Raw genomic sequence first — 12,995 nt, 5'->3', positions numbered from 1 at the left:
ACTAAGGAGAAGGGAACAAAAAGAAAAAAGGAAAAGATGGTATGGAAAAAACTTGAACTCACTAGGAAGCCACTCATCATGTCACAATGAACAATCTGATAACGAAGTGCGGAGTGTGGAAAAAGTTTGAATACTCACCCAATGGCCTGTCACACGACAAAATGTTTTACTGGTACTTTGATCATCAAGAGCGATGAAAAAACAGGAAATATTTAAAAAATACTCTATCATGTAATGTGGGAATTCAAGATGTAATAATACATAGAAAGGTTGAGAAGTTATACAGGTTCATGAAAAGCAAATGTGGATGTAAATTTAGTAACAAAGCACTACAAATGTGCTAACTTGAAAGCGAGAGCAACGTATTAACTAAGACTTCAATTACCTGTACTTTGGGAAAATCTAAGAGAAGATTCAGCCATGAAGATAACATACCGTGGAATGATGATATCTGTAATAGACTGCAGAGATGTTTTCTTGCTAAGGATTTGAAGTACTTTATGAACACTTGTGTGTGTATTTGAATTTGTTTTGTGTAAGGACAGCCCTTGAATGTTATTGGTCATTTAATTTTATGGGTGTGATATATTATCGGGACATAGCCATATTTGGAATTTGTGTGAAGGTGGAGGTTGATGAAGGAGCAATGACGTCATATTTAGTAAAGTAACGTGGACACGTACCAACAACCAATGCCTGGGCCCAAGTGAGGACTGCCTTTGATAATGACGGGGATGAATAACGATGAAGCAAGCGCAATAGGCACAGCACCTTGTCAAAGGATACACAGATATGTTTATTGTTGGGACATGGTCTTCAAAGGGAAGTTTGGAGAAACTCGAACTAGGTGGACATGTGACATAACATTGGTAAATAGTTGTTCTGTAGTAAATGAGCATTCCAGTTCTCACTATGCGTTTCAGGAATCACTCCCTTATTCCGGGGATAGGAACTCTCTTTGTTCCTGTAATTAAACATGTGAATAGCCATAAGTATAGAACTTTAATGAGAGTCACTGTTGAAAGTAAGTCTTGAGACTATGTAATGAGACCAACTGAGAAGAACTGACCTGATAATATTTCACTTGTGGTGATACCACTGAATGTACTGTCTGTGATTAACCGTTGGACCTCAGAAATTGGAGAACTAAGGAGAAGGGAACAAAAAGAAAAAAGGAAAAGATGGTATGGAAAAAACTTGAACTCACTAGGAAGCCACTCATCATGTCACAATGAACAATCTGATAACGAAGTGCGGAGTGTGGAAAAAGTTTGAATACTCAGCCAATGGCCTGTCACACGACAAAATGTTTTACTGGTACTTTGATCATCAAGAGCGATGAAAAAACAGGAAATATTTAAAAAATACTCTATCATGTAATGTGGGAATTCACGATGTAATAATACATAGAAAGGTTGAGAAGTTATACAGGTTCATGAAAAGCAAATGTGGATGTAAATTTAGTAACAAAGCACTACAAATGTGCTAACTTGAAAGCGAGAGCAACGTATTAACTAAGACTTCAATTACCTGTACTTTGGGAAAATCTAAGAGAAGATTCAGCCATGAAGATAACATACCGTGGAATGATGATATCTGTAATAGACTGCAGAGATGTTTTCTTGCTAAGGATTTGAAGTACTTTATGAACACTTGTGTGTGTATTTGAATTTGTTTTGTGTAAGGACAGCCCTTGAATGTTATTGGTCATTTAATTTTATGGGTGTGATATATTATCGGGACATAGCCATATTTGGAATTTGTGTGAAGGTGGAGGTTGATAAAGGAGCAATGACGTCAAATTTAGTAAAGTAACGTGGACACGTACCAACAACCAATGCCTGGGCCCAAGTGAGGACTGCCTTTGATAAGGACGGGGATGAATAACGATGAAGCAAGCGCAATAGGCACAGCACCTTGTCAAAGGATACACAGATATGTTTATTGTTGGGACATGGTCTTCAAAGGGAAGTTTGGAGAAACTCGAACTAGGTGGACATGTGGCCAATGGTCCCTAAAGGCCAGGCCCCTTTGAGCTGTACATGGGATTCGGTACATTGTGCATTCCCATCTACCCCCCCCCCCACCCTTTTGAGCGCATGTGTCCAGGTGAGAACTGCCTTTGTTACAGAGCGCGATGGATAAGGATGAAGCAAGCTCAATAGGCCCGGCACCTTTTCAAAGGACACAAAGATATGTTGATTGCAGGGATGGGGTCTTCATAGGGCGAGCACAGAGATACAAGGTCTGAGTTGGCTATGTGGCCAATGGTCCTGAGAGGCCATACCCCTATGAGTTGTACATGTTATTCGGCACCTTGTGCCTTCCCATTCACGCAACCCCATTGCACAAACATTGGCCCAAGTGAGAACTGTCATTGATAAGGGAGGTCGATGGATGTGGATGCTGCCAGCGCAATAGGCCCAGCAGCTTGTCAAAGGACACAAAGATATGTTGACTGCAGGGATTAAGTCTTCAAAGGGCAAGCATGGAGACACCAGGTCCAGGAGGGCCATGTGGCCAATAGATACTAGAGGCCAGATCCCCTTGAGTTGTATACATTGTTCGCCAACTTGTGCCTTCCCATCCACCTAGCCCCAAGTGAGAACTGCCATTAATAAGGGAGAGGGATGGATGTGGACATGACAAGCGCAATAGTTCCAGAACCTAGTCAAAGTACACACAGATATGTTGATTGCTGGGACGGGGTCCTCAAAGGGGAGCATAGAGACACCAGGTCTGGGTGGCCATGTGGCCAGTAGTCCCCTTGCGTAACACCCCTTTCAGTTGTACATGGGATTCAGCACATTGTGCATTCCCATCCTGCCACCCCCCTTGTGAGCGCGTGGGCCCAGGTGAAAACTGTCTTTGAAAAGGGAGGGCGATAACGATGTAGCGAGTGCAATAGCCCCGGCACTTTGCCAAAGGACACAAAGATATGTTGATCGGAGGGACGGGGTCTTCAACCTCGAGCATGGACATACCAGGTCTTAGATGTACAATTGTTGCTAGACGCAAGAACACTGCCAGTTTTGCATTCACTTACACTTTGTTGAACCTGCTGTCCAAACCAAAAACAAACGAAAAGTCATTGATAAGGGAGAAGTGTTTGGATAGATTATGATCGAGTTAGAATAATATTGATACGGTGTTGATGTCAGTAACAATAATCTTTGTTGATCTTGATGAACTAGCATACTGTTATTAGTATACGTGGTAGTGTTGGTGACTTGGACAATCACTTTCATTAATGTATCATATTACTTTATTGCTTTTATTTCCTATGACTGTGATCATTGTTAACATTTACTAAAGAAAACTTGAAAATGTGCAAATGAAATCTAATGACACTTAGATTACTTGAAACAAAGAAGTGACATGTGAAGAAATAATAAGAATTAGAAATGCAATTCCTCTTCTAACGCAAGTACTGAGTAGTTGGTATTTTGACTTCAGGGTTTGTGCCTTGTTGTATGTTGTTGGGGAACATATGAGAAACTTGAAATTCGTAAAGAGAACCATAAACTTGAGATAAAATAAACAGACTTGAAATACTTACAAAATAACAAATGGCAAATTATTTGATACACATATTCTTTTATTGAATGTAAAATATTGTAATAAAATGGCATTTAAAAAAAAATGTGATGGTAAGTACAAGGTACAAATTACAATTATCTGGTAGTGTTACTGTCTGTAAAAATCCCTTGTATTGTGGGAGGTGTGGTTTGGCGCCATGGCGGTCGGTTCGGCTCCGTAAGAGCTCCCGGCTGAGGACACGCATCCACGCGAAATTCCCACGGTGATAGTGCACGCCGACAGCATTGAGTGATGGTACCTGAAAACCAAGGCGATGAAGCATAGTTTGAGCTAAAAGCCAACGTTCGTCGGGCCCTGAAGCCTGGTGATCCCAGCGCTGGATTCAGCGCCGGGTGGAACGACAGCCAAAATGGCGGCTATCATCATACTACACTCCGAAAGGCAGCTTGATAGCCCGAGAAGAAGACCCCGCCCGGAAGAAGCAGAAAGCCCCCCCCGCACCTACCCATCTGTGACGTCCAACGTCCAGTAAGAGGCGAACCTGCTCCAGCCGGGGCTTGCGGGAGGAGAGTCAGCCTGGAGTGCTGCCCCTGAGCCCGGCGTCTGGAGCGAGGCCAGGCCAGAAGAAGCAGCAGCTTATGAGAACCCCTGCACCTGACCACCCGTGGTGGCCGCCGTCCGGCAAGCGGCGGGCCCGCTCCAGCTCTGGTCCGCGGGCAGGGTGGTAGCCGGGGCTGCCCCTGGGGCCAGCGACTGGAGTGGTTCTTGGCCGGAGGAGGCAGCGGCTCGTGGGCCCCCCCCGCACCTACCCATCCGTAGCAGCCGACGATCATCTGGCAGCGCACCCGCTCAGGCCCCCTGGACCTGGTGTCTGGAGCGGATCCCAACTGGAAGAAGCAGCAGCTTGTGGGCCCCCCCAGCGCCTACCCATCCATGGCAGCCAATGTTCAGCAAGCGGCAAACCCGCACCAGCTTGGGTTTGCGGGCGGAGAGCTGGGCTGGAGTGCCCCGGAGTCTGGTAACTCATTAATCCCCCATCACGGGGTGGTCCGCAGCGACTGGAGGGCCGTTGCAGTGCCTTGGTCCCACCCGTGGCCACCGGGAGGCACGACGCAGGGTGAGTGGGGGTGGCAACGGGCCCTTGGTTCCCTTCCACATGGGTACGGGGCGCGGGCCCATCGCCGAACCCCGGCTCCCCCTTTGGAGACACGGGGGCCCTCCTGTCCTCGGCAGCGAAGGGTACAGTGCAGAGGAGGAGGCACAGCATGCAGGGTCAGGCCTCTGGGAGGCAGACCCGGGACCCGGCAGATTATCAGAGTGGGAGAAAAGCAGTTAACGGGGTTGCCCAGTCGGGGTAGCCCACACCGCCAACACTTGTCCTGGGGGCCAGTAACTGCGTCATATATCAGTCCAAAGTGGCGTGGAGCCCCAACACCGGCATATCAATTACTGTCAGGTTAGTGGCATGAGGGGGCCCTGTGCCCCTTTCCATGAGAGGTTCACCAAGTGGGGAGCATCATACGCACCAGCAGAAGGGGAAGTGGGGGTTGTAGGCCGCGGCAGTAGTGCAGCAGTTAATGCAGCATCATCCGCCCCTGCCTATAAGGACAACAAAGGCCCACCTGCAGGGGGGGGGGAGCTGGCGGGTCTTGAACCAGGGGAGTCTGAAGCTCATCAACTTCACGGAGGACTAGGTGGGCCTTTACTGCAGAACAACAGGGGCAATGTTGCACACCCCCACCCAAGTCCCCAGGGCCACATAAAACAGTGAACTACCCATTCCCGTTCCTGAAAGACCCCGGACCTAGTAACAAGCAATCTGACCCAAACTGCCAGATCTGCGCCGTTCCAGATCTTGTGAAGTATCTGCGGTCACAAGGGCTGACCCCCAAAGCCAACTCCACTCTTAGAAGTGGCCGCTCAGAGCCGGAGAGTCCGTCAAATCAACGTCCACGTGCAAGGAGGCGCCTCGGCCCGGCTCCTCCAGCACGCCATACAACGGTCGGAGCGTCTCCCCATTCCCCACCATGGCCGAAAAGGAGACGAAGCAAGCGGACATTGCGACCTTGTTGGCCACCCCCACGTCAGACAGGCCGAGAAGAAGGAACCCCCCAGAAGTAGGTGAAAGTACACAAGCAGATTCACATCAAGAAGCACCTAACCAATCGGCCACTAAATCGGGCCTACAAGACCTCCTGACAGCTCTAACTAAGGAGTTGCAAAGGGGCACGGAAGAAGTGAAAAGCACTATCAAACTCCTGGAAGGCAGAGGGAGAGAGTTGGAAACCAGAACTGCAGAAGTTGAAACTTCTGTCTGTGAGCATGGATATGAGATCGAAAAAAGGAGCAGACAGACTAGCTATGTTAAAGGCCAGATGTGAAGCCCTGGAACTCAAACAGGAAGATGCAGAAAACTGCTCCCGACGCAACAATATACGCCTCTGAGGCATCCCAACATCTATACCGGAGGCAGAACTAGAGCAGTTCGTGTGTGACCTCTTCCAGTTTATCCTCACGCTGCCAGATGACCCCCCCATAATGCTTGATAGGGTCCACCGCACCAGAGTCAGGGCTAACTCTTCAACTCCACCTGATGTCCTAGCCAGACTGCACTACTTCAAGGAAGAAATTATGCGTGAGGCAAGAAGCTCCCCGCGAGTGCTTTTCTGAGACGCCTCCATCTCCTTATATCAAGATCTTGCCGCCAGCACACTCCTAAAAAGGAAAGCACTGAAGCCAGTCATGGAGTGGCTGAGGGAGAAGGGCACGCCGTACCACTGGAGCTTTCCCGCAGCCTGGGTCTTCACCTGGAATGGGAGTGTCCGCCAAATACGCAAGATACAGGAAGCAGAGAAACTGCTGAACCCCGAAGGGAGGAAGGGTAGAAGTAATGAGGAGGGCCACTCCGAACAAGAAGAATCATTAGACCCCAACCATTCTTGGTTGCGAGCTGAGCGGCGTCATAAAAGAATTAGAGGTCCTCCACCGAGGGGTGGTCGCCCGCGCAAAACTGTCTAAGGTATCAAACAAGTGCCACCACTTCTTCAGTGAGACCTGTGTCTATGAGCTACACACAGGTCCCCGGTGTAAAGCACATCAATGCCTCAGACACCCATCATCGACAACAACAGAGGCCCAGAAGTCTATCCACAGCAGGATGCGTTGGCCCAGCCGGTGTCCCCACTGATCGAAGGCGGGCCCAGATGGCCAAACTTCGCTTCATAGGGGGGAGAAAGGAGGTGGACACCAGGCGAACACAAGTCAGCATAACAGAACTCAGCCTCATTTAGGACCGCCCGAGCGGGCCTGGGACGTACAGAGCCCAGCAGCCCTTACCAGTTGTGCAACCCCTAGTGGAAACAGGCGATTCTAAGCTTAACTTAACGAGTACCTCCTGGAAGGTTCAGGGTTTAAACTCTCCCAGGAAAAGGAAATCTGTGGAACATCGCCTGGCCCAACTGGAGGCAGATATAGTATGCCTACAGGAATCACACCTACTGGCAACAGATGAGCAACGCGTCAAATACCGTAGATTCCCGAAGAAGTTTTTTGCATCCTCGGGTCAGAAGAGAGGAGGAGTGGCAATCCTATTTAGTCAAAAGGCGATCCTATCGAGGGCCACAGTGAAAAGAAACCCTGAGGGAAGGTATCTCCTACTCAAAGGCCTCCTGGTCGATTTCCCATTAACTATCATAGCTATCTACTGCCCAAATGAAGCCCAGGAACGCTTCCTGCACAGGATTCTCCCTGTGATCACATCTTTTGCAGAAGGTCGTCTGTTAATTGGAGGAGATTTTAACCTCACTCCGGAACCACTGATGGATAAAACCCTTCCACCCTCTGGAACAGACTCTACAAAAGCTTCTGGCTTCGCTGAGTTTCTGAGGGAGACGGGTACAGTAGATGGTTGGAGGGTGGCACACGACGGGGTAAGGGACAATACCTTCTTTTATCATGTCCATAGAGGTTTTTCCAGAATAGATCTCCTCCTCGTGTCAAGTGTGCTATTTCCCTGCATTGTGGACACACATATTGGCATAAGGGTGATCTCCGACCACTCCCCGGTGATAGCACACCTCCAAACAGAAGGCCTACCGGCGCCACAGCATAGAACTTGGAAGCTGCAGGATTACCTCCTCACAGACATGGCTGCAAGCTATGAATTAGCAGAGGCATTAACCAACTACTTCGCAGAGAACCTAGGCAAAGGACCCACAAAAGCCACAGTCTGGGACGCCATGAAGCCGGTGGTCCGAGGAGTAACTATGAATTGTACAGCGGCATATAAGCGCAGGCACCAGCACAGACAGGAAGTGCTGGAAGCGGAGGTCGCCCAGAATGAAGCAATTCATAAAGCGCGTCTATCAGCAAGGTCATGGAATGAGCTCCGTAAAGCTAAAGCAGCCCTGGGAATGCACCTGGCGGACCTAACAGCTCGAGCGCTAACATACACGAAGCAGTATTATTACCTAAACAGCAACAAAGCCAACCGATTGCTGGTTCATAAACTCAAGAAAGTCCACACCAGAAATAACATCACGTCCCTACTGGATCAAGGCGGAACCCTCCGTTGCTCAGACCCAGAGAAAATGGCCATCATGACCGAACACCACAGAAACGTAATGCAATGGATCCCCACAGAGGCAAGCTGACATAAGGCTTACCTGAGTAAGGTCCCAAGACCGGCATGCCACCCGCAGGTCGATTACCTGGAGGACACTATTTCCCCGGAAGAGGTAGCAGAAGTCATCCGTTCGCTAAAGAACTCAGCCCCGGGCCCTGATGGTTTTACAGCTCCATTCTATAAAAAATTCAACCACATCTTAGCCCCCCACTTGGCCTCTCTCTTTAAGTCGTTTCTGGTAACAGGAACAATCACCCCCTCGATGACGGAATCAATCACGATCTTGATTCCGAAGCTGGGAGCAAACCCAGAATGCTGCTCATCATATCGCCCCATCGCCCTAATGAATGTGGACTCCAAAATCTTCTCAAAACTGCTTGCGATCAGACTCGCTAAACTGCTTCCAGTCTTATTCACCCAGACCAAACAGGCTTTATCCCGGGGCGCAAGACCATGGACAACGTCAGGCGCACCTTGAACATTATTGAAACAGCCAACAGAAATGGAAGAGAACTAGCAATAGTATCGCTTGACGCTCACAAGGCGTTTGATAAGCTAGACTGAGGATACATGGGCGAAACTCTGAAACACTATGGACTGAGGCCGATATTTCGGAAATGGACGATGGCAAACTATAAGCACCCTACCACAAAGTTGAGAATCAACAGAGCCATGTCCCCTGAGATTGATATCACTAGAGGCACCCGCCAAGGTTGCCGATTGTCACCCCTTATTTTTGCTCTTTCAATGGAACTGTTTGAAACGAGGATCCACCAAAACACCGCAACCGAAGGCCTCAAGCTGAAGAATGACATCTATAAGGCAGCCCTATATGCCGACGATGTACTGTTAATATTAGAACACCCAGATAGGTCCATGGCAGCACTATGGGATGAACTGTGCCGCTTCAAAGAGTCCTCAGGGTTCTTTATTAATTATAAGAAATCTGTGGCGCCGGGTATCAACATCCCAAAAGTAACAATGGACTCTCTAGCAACGACCCTGCCGATTCCATGGGCCAAATCATACCTGAACTACCTGGGCGTTCGCCTGCCCAAACGCGCACCTTTAAACTGAACTTCCCAGACCGACTGAAAGACCTACAAGCAGATATGGTCCGCTGGCAAGATCAGGAAATATCCTAGTTGGGGAGGATCACAACGCTCAAAATGAATCTGATCCCCAGGCTACTATATCACTGCCAGGCATTCCCTGTAACACTCCCCAAAAAAGCCAAACAGAAACTACAAGCAAGCATGTTCAAATTCATCTGGGGGGGCAAGAAGCTCAGAGTGGCCAAGAAGGCACTACTCAAAAGCCCAGGAACTGGAGGTTTGGGAGTACCCGAAGTCGAAAGATACTACCTGTCCGCTCAACTGGCAGCGGCATTCACGTGGCAACAGGGAGATAATAAGCCCCGTTGGCTGAAATTGCAGGAGGACTGGTGCCATTATTCTCTGGAATCTCTACCACACATCAGATGTCCTAAATACGAGAAACACAGTAGACAGCTAGAAGAAGGCAGCAAGAAAGTGGCAATGCAGAACTACGACAGGCCCGCTCTCACCAGTTTGGGATAACCCAGACTTCACCCCAGGACAAGGACAAAACAGCTTCTCCAGATGGAAGGCGGGGGGACTAAGGCTTGTATCAGACTTTTATGATGGCGACTCCCTTCTCACGTTCGAGGACTGTAAAAGGTCATTCCAGGTGCCAGACACGGCGAGGTTCCGATACACTCAGCTCCGACACTGGCTGTCCCACGACTTGATGCAGGCCCACGGAAACAGAGAGCTCACGGCGTTAGAATACACACTAACAACCTCACCGCCCAAAGGCAAGATTGCGACCCTGTACAGGCTACTAGACAGGACAAACCCAGAAGTGAAGGAGCCCTACATGAAACGGTGGGAGTACAACCTGGGTAGGGAACTAGATGCAGCCAGCTTGTTCCACATCTGGGCAAGAACTCATAAGGCCTCCAGATGCGTAACAAACAAAGAAGGAGCTATTAAAATATGCTACAGGTGGTACATGACCCCCGAAACCCTACACAAATGTAAGCCCACTATTCCACCCCAATGTTGGCTAGGCTGCACAATTACAGGCTCACTGTTTCACCTCCTCTGGAAATGCCCGAAGGCAGAAAGATTCTGGAGGGAAGTCCTAGAGCAGATCCATCAGATCACAGGCCTGTCAATACCATGGGACCTAGGCATTATTTTACTGGGAGACACAGGAGACGGACAGCTTCCCCTGACTGGCAACCTGGCAACCCTCTGTACGCACTTATTAACGGCAGCCAAAATCTCGATGGCCAAAGTCTGGAAACTCCCAGAAGGTCCAGCAATCCTGCTCTGGTGGGTAAAATGTTGGGATATCGCTGCAGCCGAGAAAATCACAGCAATCCGCCAGGGAAACAGGAATAAGTTTCACAACTTTTAAATCTCTCTATGGTCTCGCTCCTCCTTATCTCTCCTCCCTTCTCTCCTTCTACTCTCCCTCCCGTTCCCTTCGTTCAGCTGACCACTTCCTTCTCACTGTACCTCCCTCCCCCTGTGCCTCCTCTCGCTTCCGCTCCTTCCAACTCCTAGCACCTCTACACTGGAACTCCCTTCCTCTTGCCATCCGCTCTACCCCCACCTTCACCTACTTCCGTTCTTCCCATAAATCTCTCCTCCATTCTCCTCCCTGAATCACCTCCCCCCTCCTACTTCCCCCCTCTCCTCCCTATTCTTCCCCTAACTATCCCCCCTCTCACCCTCCCTATCCCTCCTCCTACTATTTTTCACCACTCCCCTCCCATCCACTCCCTCTCCCCTTCCCAACCTAACCCCCTCAGTTAATTGCTCTTTTCATTGTTTAGTCGACTGATTCATAATGTATTTGCTCTACTGTTATGGTTTGTTTATGTAATTTGTTGTTCAATTGTACAGCGCTTTGGCGTAAAGCGCTTAATAAATCAATAAATACAAATACAAATACAACATCTGAGACCCCTTCTTTGACTATGTACAGAAATTTCCAGGCATTGCCAGACAACCTCCATCACTTAGATGGCTGACGAGGATGGACTAATAAGGCGGAGCTGCCCCGGCCTGGATATACATCAGTCCCCACATACACGAACAGTGATCAGAAGTTCTGAGTTGCTGAAATGAGACAATCGCAACCCCTAGCGGTCCCCTCCGGAACACCCCCCTCCCAAACCTAAGTTAGCCTCCATTGAGGCATTAGTATTGTTGTATTTTTTATTTTTTTTTGCTATCTCTTTTGTTTGGTTCTCAATTGCAAGTCATTAAAATGTATAATGCGTCGGTTATATACAAATGCCAATAAACAACATGTTGAAAAAAAAAATCCCTTGTATTATACGGAGGAACTAAGAAATTGTTCACAGATGGCTCGAACTATCGAGGCAGGTATGACACGTCTAACGCGCAATCCCCGTCTTCCATGAATACATCAGGTAAATGTTTGATAGGCCACAAGCCTGTACCATCTGTGTGAAAGATAGAGAAATACTTTTGTTGAATGAATTCAATAATTGCATTTATCTTGTTTGGCCTATCTTGTAAAATACAAGGCATTTGTGTGAATTCAAAAACATACTTTGTGAGTAAAGTAGTCACAGTCTAATACTTTTGAAGTAAGGCTAATATAATAATGTATACGACCTTTTGAAAAATAAAAGCTAGGAATAAGATTTCATAATAGCTCAAAGTAAGTCAAATGTTATTGTTGACTTGCAAAATAGAAGATGGCATGAACAAAGAATGATACATTTCCCAATAACTCAAAATATATATCGTGAGTGAACCCATGCTATCACAATGGGGTTGGAGAACAATATAAAAGGCTATAATGCAAGGTTGTCCCAATAAAACATATAGACACAATACTTACTCATTACTAGGAGCAGGAAGGCAAACAGTTGCTATAGGTAGGTGCATCTGCACTGTCAGCATTCTCAGCACAGATCTTGTAAGTCAGGCTGCCCTGAAGTCATACAGCTATGTAACGCATAGTGGTGGAGGCTCTTTTTCGGATATGTGGGTCAAGCAGTCACAGCTTTCTCGGCAACAACAGCTCTCTGCAAAGTTGGCATTACCTCACATCGATGGCAGATACACCAAGTGTCAACGTCTTCCATGCAACGAGGATCAGGATCCTGTGAGCGATTGTCATGACTTTCACTCGATTCACTGTCTTTTCAGCTACTTTCTCTCTCAACCATTTCCTCTTCGGTATACTCCAGCTCGTAAAGGTACTGCTGAATGGATGCCATAATTATCGAGCATTGTAGAAGCAGAAAATCAACTTTGGGAGATTTTCTTTTTAGTAATTTGGCGAACATAATTAGATTATGTTTTATTTGAAAATGTCATGTATAAAACAATTCTGAGAAAAAGAAACCGACATATTATAAGAACCCACAGTACAAAGACAACATGAATAGGCCCAAAGTTGGAAAGTTTTCATTGGCACATGAAATAATAACTGATGCAAATTGTTTGGTAAAGCCATTTGTCAATAATGTAATAATTATTGAAATTGAAAGCGCTTACAGAGAAGTCATTTGAGCTACTGTAAGTACAGAGAAAAAAGAAGTTGTGGAGGCTTGTAATGAAATAGACGGACACAAAGTGAGCAGAAACTCCAATGTTGTCTGATCAGAAAGGGTTTGTTGATATTTATCAAGGAAAGAGGCGTCTTGGAATTTCTATGGAGACACGTCAATAGATTGTGCACATATGACACGTGCACTTGCTTTGTCACAAGTGGTGTAAGCGTCTAATGATTTCAGCTTGAGGTGCAATGATTTACTGCC

Source organism: Ambystoma mexicanum, chromosome 6q (assembly GCF_040938575.1).
Source record: "Ambystoma mexicanum isolate Mex_15411 chromosome 6q, UKY_AmexF1_1, whole genome shotgun sequence".
In the NCBI taxonomy this organism is placed as follows: Eukaryota; Metazoa; Chordata; class Amphibia; order Caudata; family Ambystomatidae; genus Ambystoma; species Ambystoma mexicanum.
The sequence above is the reverse complement of the archived record's forward strand: the minus strand, read 5'-3'. Positions refer to the sequence as shown.